This window comes from Sinocyclocheilus grahami, unplaced genomic scaffold, assembly GCF_001515645.1.
Source record: "Sinocyclocheilus grahami isolate Dianchi unplaced genomic scaffold, SAMN03320097.WGS_v1.1 scaffold1872.1, whole genome shotgun sequence".
Lineage (NCBI taxonomy): Eukaryota > Metazoa > Chordata > Actinopteri > Cypriniformes > Cyprinidae > Sinocyclocheilus > Sinocyclocheilus grahami.
In genome coordinates, this window is record NW_015507051.1 from 66,136 (window position 1) to 72,615 (window position 6,480).

The 6,480-nt window shown below is 39.2% G+C and overlaps 1 protein-coding gene and 1 pseudogene across 1 annotated transcript in view; one reads left to right on the forward strand and one right to left on the reverse strand.

Annotated features, from left to right (window-relative positions):
- Positions 1 to 1,497: 1,497 nt before the first annotated feature.
- Positions 1,498 to 6,480, reverse strand: part of LOC107573129 (mitochondrial dimethyladenosine transferase 1-like) — a 24,085-nt pseudogene continuing 19,102 nt past the window's right edge.
- The window catches only part of LOC107573130 (claudin-20-like), a 7,460-nt gene continuing 3,717 nt past the window's right edge, over positions 2,738 to 6,480 (forward strand). The window contains exons 1-2 of the mRNA XM_016259578.1: positions 2,738 to 2,943; positions 4,533 to 4,630. The gene's annotated coding sequence lies outside the window, so the exon portion shown is untranslated. The remainder of the gene's footprint in view (positions 2,944 to 4,532; positions 4,631 to 6,480) is intronic.

The window sequence follows — 6,480 nt, forward strand, 5'->3', positions numbered from 1 at the left end:
GATAACTTGCCGGGTTGGTCACCCTGCTTTGTTCCGGGACCTCGCAATTTACAAATTAAGCACTGCCCATACCTTTGTTACAAAATCATGGCCAGCTGAAACCATTCATTCAGGAATTGATATGTGCTACCTCTGAAATAAAGTCTGCAGCCTTTTTTTTTTAGAATGTTTAAATGTGTAAATAGTATTTTTTCACGAGTCACTGTAACTTAATTTTAAGAGTTTATATACTTTTGACACTTCACAGCCCAAAACTGTAATAAAAAGGTGTCTGATTACATTGAATAATTTTTTGTCCTAATGATTTCCTGTTTTTGCAAAAAGCAGCAAACAATATTTTTGATAAAAACAAAGGAGTAAAATGCACACATTAAGTGACAATTGAATCACGCATTCAGCATTCGAATTGAACATTATGAAGAAAAGAGCAAAGTCTTAGGGACACAAAGAACACAAATCTCATTAGCACACATTACAGTTTTAAAAAAATGCTTACAAAGTTTTTTAAACTATATGGTTCAATTTCTCAAAACTCTACACACAAAACACACACACAAAATGCAAAACATCACATGAATCTTGCTAAAGCAAAATTAACTCTTCTAAAAACAAATTCACAGTAACTACACACAAACATACGATAATTAGCCACATACACGCCGAATTACACACAAAAAATGTAAAACACTACTCTCATGTGTCTTTTGCATGTTCAGATTGCAGTGGAGCACAGGAGTTTGTCATAGCACTCGCACATACAGTACATGCATATGCACATATACACTGTATAAACAGTATGTATGTACAACTGATTAATTGTCATAACTCATTGCAACTGAACTGAATCAATACTGAAATTACCTATATATGTACTGTACGTACATACACACACACACATGTATATATATATATATATATATATATATATATATATACACACACACACGTATATATATTCATATATATATACATATACACAATGTAAACCAAAATGAAAGGGGGTAAATATTTCTCAAAACACTGAGTTTTGATTTCTAAGTGAACAAATTATGTATGTATTTTCACACATGATCACTGCGTGTAGGTCATCAGTAAATGAGTGTGTCATTTAAGTGGCAGTGCTTCCCTAATGAAACAAAAGAGCTGTTAGTTTTGTATGTGTGTAATGTAGAGAACTGTGTTTAGAGTCTTGCAAAAAGTTTGTTTTACAATAGCAAACTGAGTTTAAAGCACGTAATGTGCTTATAGTTTTGTTGACTTGGTCTAAAGATTAGGTATATGAGTGAATGGTTTCACTGAGTGGGCCTAAAGCACCACTTTTAGTGTCTAAGCAACTGTAAAAAGGCTAAGAAAAATAATTTTTTCATCAGTCAAATTATTTTTTTCTCTGACAGATGGTTGTCAGCCTCTAGCTGTAAATTGCATTCCCATAGCTGCTTTATGATGTGGACAGGTTTCCTGGACAACCCCCTCTCTTCCCCAGTTCAATATAGAAAGGGAGACTGGAACTGGAACTGATTAATTTAATTTTCCTTCCTACCTACAAAGCAGCTTTATGTGATAATTCACAGTGCTCTTAAACTATATCTCCCATAACTTTATTTGAATCCCCTTGCATTTCCTAAAAGCTTTTCTTTTTAGCTGAAAATTTTTTTTTATGATAACTGATTAAACTGTCACCATTAAGAGTCTGCTGTCTGCAGCGTTAGTGCTTGTCGTTAACATTTTCCTCTATTGTGGTGTGAAGGTGAAGCCCTTTACGGTTGCTGCCCAACTCTCTCATTGCCTGATGCCTGAGTTTCAGTTCCTCTCTGAAGTAATAGTCAATGAGGCCTTGGTTCTCCTTGCAAAGCTTACTGTAGGCATCTGCTAAAGCCCTGAATTCAGAAATAGAGTTCTCTGTGGGCCGCAGTGTGGAATCCACATCAGCACTGCGCAGCAACTCTTCTGTCAATTCTTGACGCTGAGACTCTGGGAATAGCATCCTGCAGCAAAGGAAAAAAACAGTCATCACACGCCGACACAATGAGTTAACGTAGAAAACTTGAGAAGTGGCATGGAAGTGACGTTATATGGTCTGTGCGGATGTTCGCTTAACGCTTGTCAAACTAGAAAAGAGTTCACATAGTTGATGTTGATGTTGCTGCTGAAATTACAGATGTTCTCCCTCACATTCCCTTCAGTGGCGAGCTCCTTCCCAACTTCCAGCTTCTGAAGGGCCAACTAGCTGCAGCATTGAGCTCCAACCTGCCCCAACACACCTGCCTGGAGGTTTCTAGTAATCCTGAACACCTTGATTCGCTTCTGATTCAGCTGTGTTTAATTAGGATCGGAGCTGAACTTTGAAGGACAGTGGCCTTTCAGAAGAGAGACTGGACATCCCTGAAAAGTATGTATTTAATGTTTTGCTGGATGAACACTCAACACTGTACTTCATATCTCTGTATCTACCCTGACTAAAATCCAGTGCTTAGTTAGGATGAAACACTGAGTATAGAGGTAAAGAGATAGGAGTTTTGAAAAGTAGCTTACAGAATGCCAGGGAAATCCTTACTCAAGTCCTCTGCGGCAGTGCTTCCTCCGGAACTGGAAGGCATTTTTGACAATCCTCTCGACCAGCTTGAAGGGATGCTGGATCTGGGGCTGAGCCAGCGGTGTGAAGTGCACCACCCTCACATCCACCTACGCACACCGCGGGGTGACGAGATGAAAACACACACAGTGTTACAGTCAGACCTGGAGACCATTTTCACAAGCTACTCCCACTAGAGTGAGGGGGAGAATCGGAATGGAAACTAGCTCAAGAGGGATATACGAGTGAAGAAAAGCAGAGGGTTGGGAGAGGAGGAGGTGGGTGACGCTGCACGAAGAAAAGCCAGTTCCGGTTGCTACAGTAACACCTGTTTGAAGGACCATCAAAACAAGTCTCTTCAAATGTGAATAGTAAGTCTCTTGTTACACTGTTGTTTCCTAAATGTTCTTAATAGCCACCGTCTAGTGATGATGTAGGGGATGCTTCAGCTTCTATCTCCCCTGGTTCGCTGATCAGCAGTAAAGGACAGTGCATCTTTTCATTATGCAAAATCGGCACAGACATCTGCTGTGCCCAAGCTAAAACCGGTTTCTCTAGTGTAATTGTAGCGGAAGGCGTAATTTTGGTAGCTCCACAACCAGTTACCGACCTGAAACAGAACAAATTTTTATCTGAATTAATCCAGAGTGTGGATTCTGAACTTAATCAATTAAGTGAAAGCTCAACCCTAAATATCTAGGGGATACAGTAGTAATACTTTGCCTTAAATTATAGAAATGTGCTGGAATACCCCCAGAATGGAGATGTGTGATGAAGATAATGGAGATACGAAAGATCACCTACAATTAGTTGTAGGTGATAAAGAGAAAATGCAAATTGATTTGTGCTGCATTTCAGCTGCATGCCTTACTGTGATTTAACATACTGTAAACCTAACTGGTTGAGCTGCAATCATGCAGGACTCTTGGCTTCCTAGACTATGGCTAGATTCTTTCACTCTTGGGTCCATTTTAAATAAATTAGGAGCAGGATACAAGGCTTTGAAGAGCCCTTCTGGTGTATAGGGCTACAAAACAGCAATACACTGGAGATGACAGAGAAGGAAAGATGTGACAAGAGCTTTCAGAAAGCATTGACTCATCTGCCTCAGCTATGCAGGAGGAGAACCAACATTCAAGAAATCAATTTGGCCACTTGTCATTTACCCAGCTCGGATGCTGGTTTTAAAATGAGACACTTCATCCCTTCCCTCTGTGAAAGCGTCTGAAATTTTGACCAGGTAGATTCAAGTCCCTAAGAAGTCACAACGAAACACTGAGCAATATGCAATATTTACATCTTAGAATTTAGAAGCAGAGTTATATACAGTATGTATACACACACTAGCTTGCCTGTAATATACCCCCCTTCCCCCTTTCCTCAGGTTATTTTAATCCTGGTATAAATGCAGAACACAAATGGCCTATACACACCCATATGGGTAAATTTCAGCAAAATCTCTCATTATTTAACCTCCACACATTACATGTAAAACTCAACAGCACCACTACACTATATTTGCCCCCTACAGATAGGTCTTCTCTCTCATTTGCACCTGAACGCAAGTGCTCCCTTAATACAAAGGGTGTGAATTTTAAATTGTCATTTCTAATGGAGAATGATCAAATTGAGGTGGCAGTTCCTCAGGGCTATCTGAGTAACCATTATTTCCTTTACATAACTGCCAGTGGAGTATGCGGCAGGAAATGCATACAGTGAGGGAAAGGAGAAAATAGTCCCACAATGAGTAGGGATACATTAATCATGACAGCACTTTCAAAAGACAACCATTCTTACTTCAGCTCAGATGAGGAAGCCGAAAGTGAGAAGGTAAGCAGTGTGGGCTGACAGTGCTTTTGCCAGGGAGGCTTGTTTTTACTGTAGGAATGGTTCATCCTACGCTTTATGAACAGCCCAAAGCATCGATGGGAACTAAAGGAACTACTAATGTGCTTTTCAGATATGAATTGATTCTCATGGAGACTCTCTCAAGCCTATACGAGACTACAGGCTTCTACGGTGTCTGGCTGAAGACACAAGGCAAGATGGACATGGAGGGTAAGCAAGTTAAGAGGGGTAAATGAACGGTGGCCCTATATTTAAGCACTTTACGGATGCTAGATCAGTGGAAAGCATTCCTATTTCATTGAACTGTAAAGTCACAAGAAAAAGCACAGAAGGTATAGTGTGGAAACCCGTGCACTTCCCTCTTGCCCAGCAGAGAGTAATTTCCATTTATTATAATGAATTTAAACAGCCATTTCTGTATCAGTTGCAGTAAGACCATTTACATCTGCATTACAGGCAAACAGCTACAGCTGGGTAATGAATTGTCTCCATCAGCAACTGTGAATAACAAATAGATCTTATCCTAAACTATAAAAAAGCACACAAGTAAACAGGAAAAAAACACACCCCAGCCCGTCCCTCAAGAAATGACAATTTCGATGTCCATCTCAAGCCTTTGCACATGATAGCTAGGGGTGATAAAATCAAGGCACCATGCATATAATTGCTTTCTGTGTCTTCACACGTCAGCTCCCGACACTGGGTATATGTTAACGGTGCCCCTTACACATTGTTTACACATTTTAGTTATTTATTTTCCAGCATAATCCCAGCATCAGCACTTAAATGCACAAGGTGAGGACACACAAACCAGCAACAACATTTTTAAACCCCTCAAGGGCCAAAATGCATTCAAATGAAGATCATCACCACTAAGAGCATGCTACACTTTCAGCTTCACCAAATGTAAAAATACGAAATTTTTGGTAATTTGTTAAACCTGAATGTGTTTATAGAATTTGTTTACACAAAACATAGATAGATAGATAGATAGATACAGTTTTGTCCTTCTTTGCCCTCTTTGTCATTTCTAAACCAATGTCATATAGCCACTCCCACCCTGCAGGCAGTAGAGGGTGGATGGAGGATGGCAGGGTGGAGGGTGTAGGGTTTATAGGGGCAGTAGCTGTGAGTCCATCCTCCTGCAGAGTGAATTATCCTGCTTAGGGTGATTGTGGTGCATTGCCCCTATAGTGAAAGTCCTTTAATAGCAGGTGAAAGGGTCATGCCTTATGCTGGGTACACATTAAAAGATTTTTAAAATCTTATAAGATCTTCAAAATGTGAGAGACCACAAACATGAGGACAAAAATCCTAGCTTTAACCCTTTTGCTCCTATAGTGTGTGACCAGTGGCGGCTGGTCGGGGGAGGCACAGCTGAGCTTCCCCATAATTTTGAGGTGAAAATGGGAGGAGGACGTTTTCATGTTAAATGAAATTCACAATTCATTTCAGTTCATGTCTCAGAATGTGTATTTTTTTGTTTGCAATTTCACAGTTGTAATACCATAACGTGAAAGCGCCGCTTTTCTATCGCGAATGTGCCGAATCTGCTGATGTAATTACAACCGCTAGGTGATATAGAAGGGTAGGGGGAGGCCGAGCGAGCGCTGAGCTCTAGTGCCTCCGTTGGTAAAAAAATGTAGCCAATCAGCATCGAGTGTTCACTTTCAGCGCTGAGGAGTGTTGAGAAAAGAAACCTCTAGAGGAGGCTAGCCTCCCCTCTGATATCAACCAATCATATATATAAAGTTTATGCATAAAACAAGTCTAAATATCTGCCAAAAGAACAAAATGACAAACTGCAGAATTATTTTCTTAATATTTTATAGAATTACTTTTGTAATAAATGTAATCATTTCATGTTTCAAATCATTTTAAGGATATTTCGATTTTTTTTTACAGGAAAACATACAGATGTTTAAATAAGAATATGCTTTTTTCGTTACATTTATATACTTACAATCCAAAACATTTAATGTATGGAGCTTAAATCAGCTAATAAACAGCATTAAATATATATATATATATATATATATATATATATATATATATATATA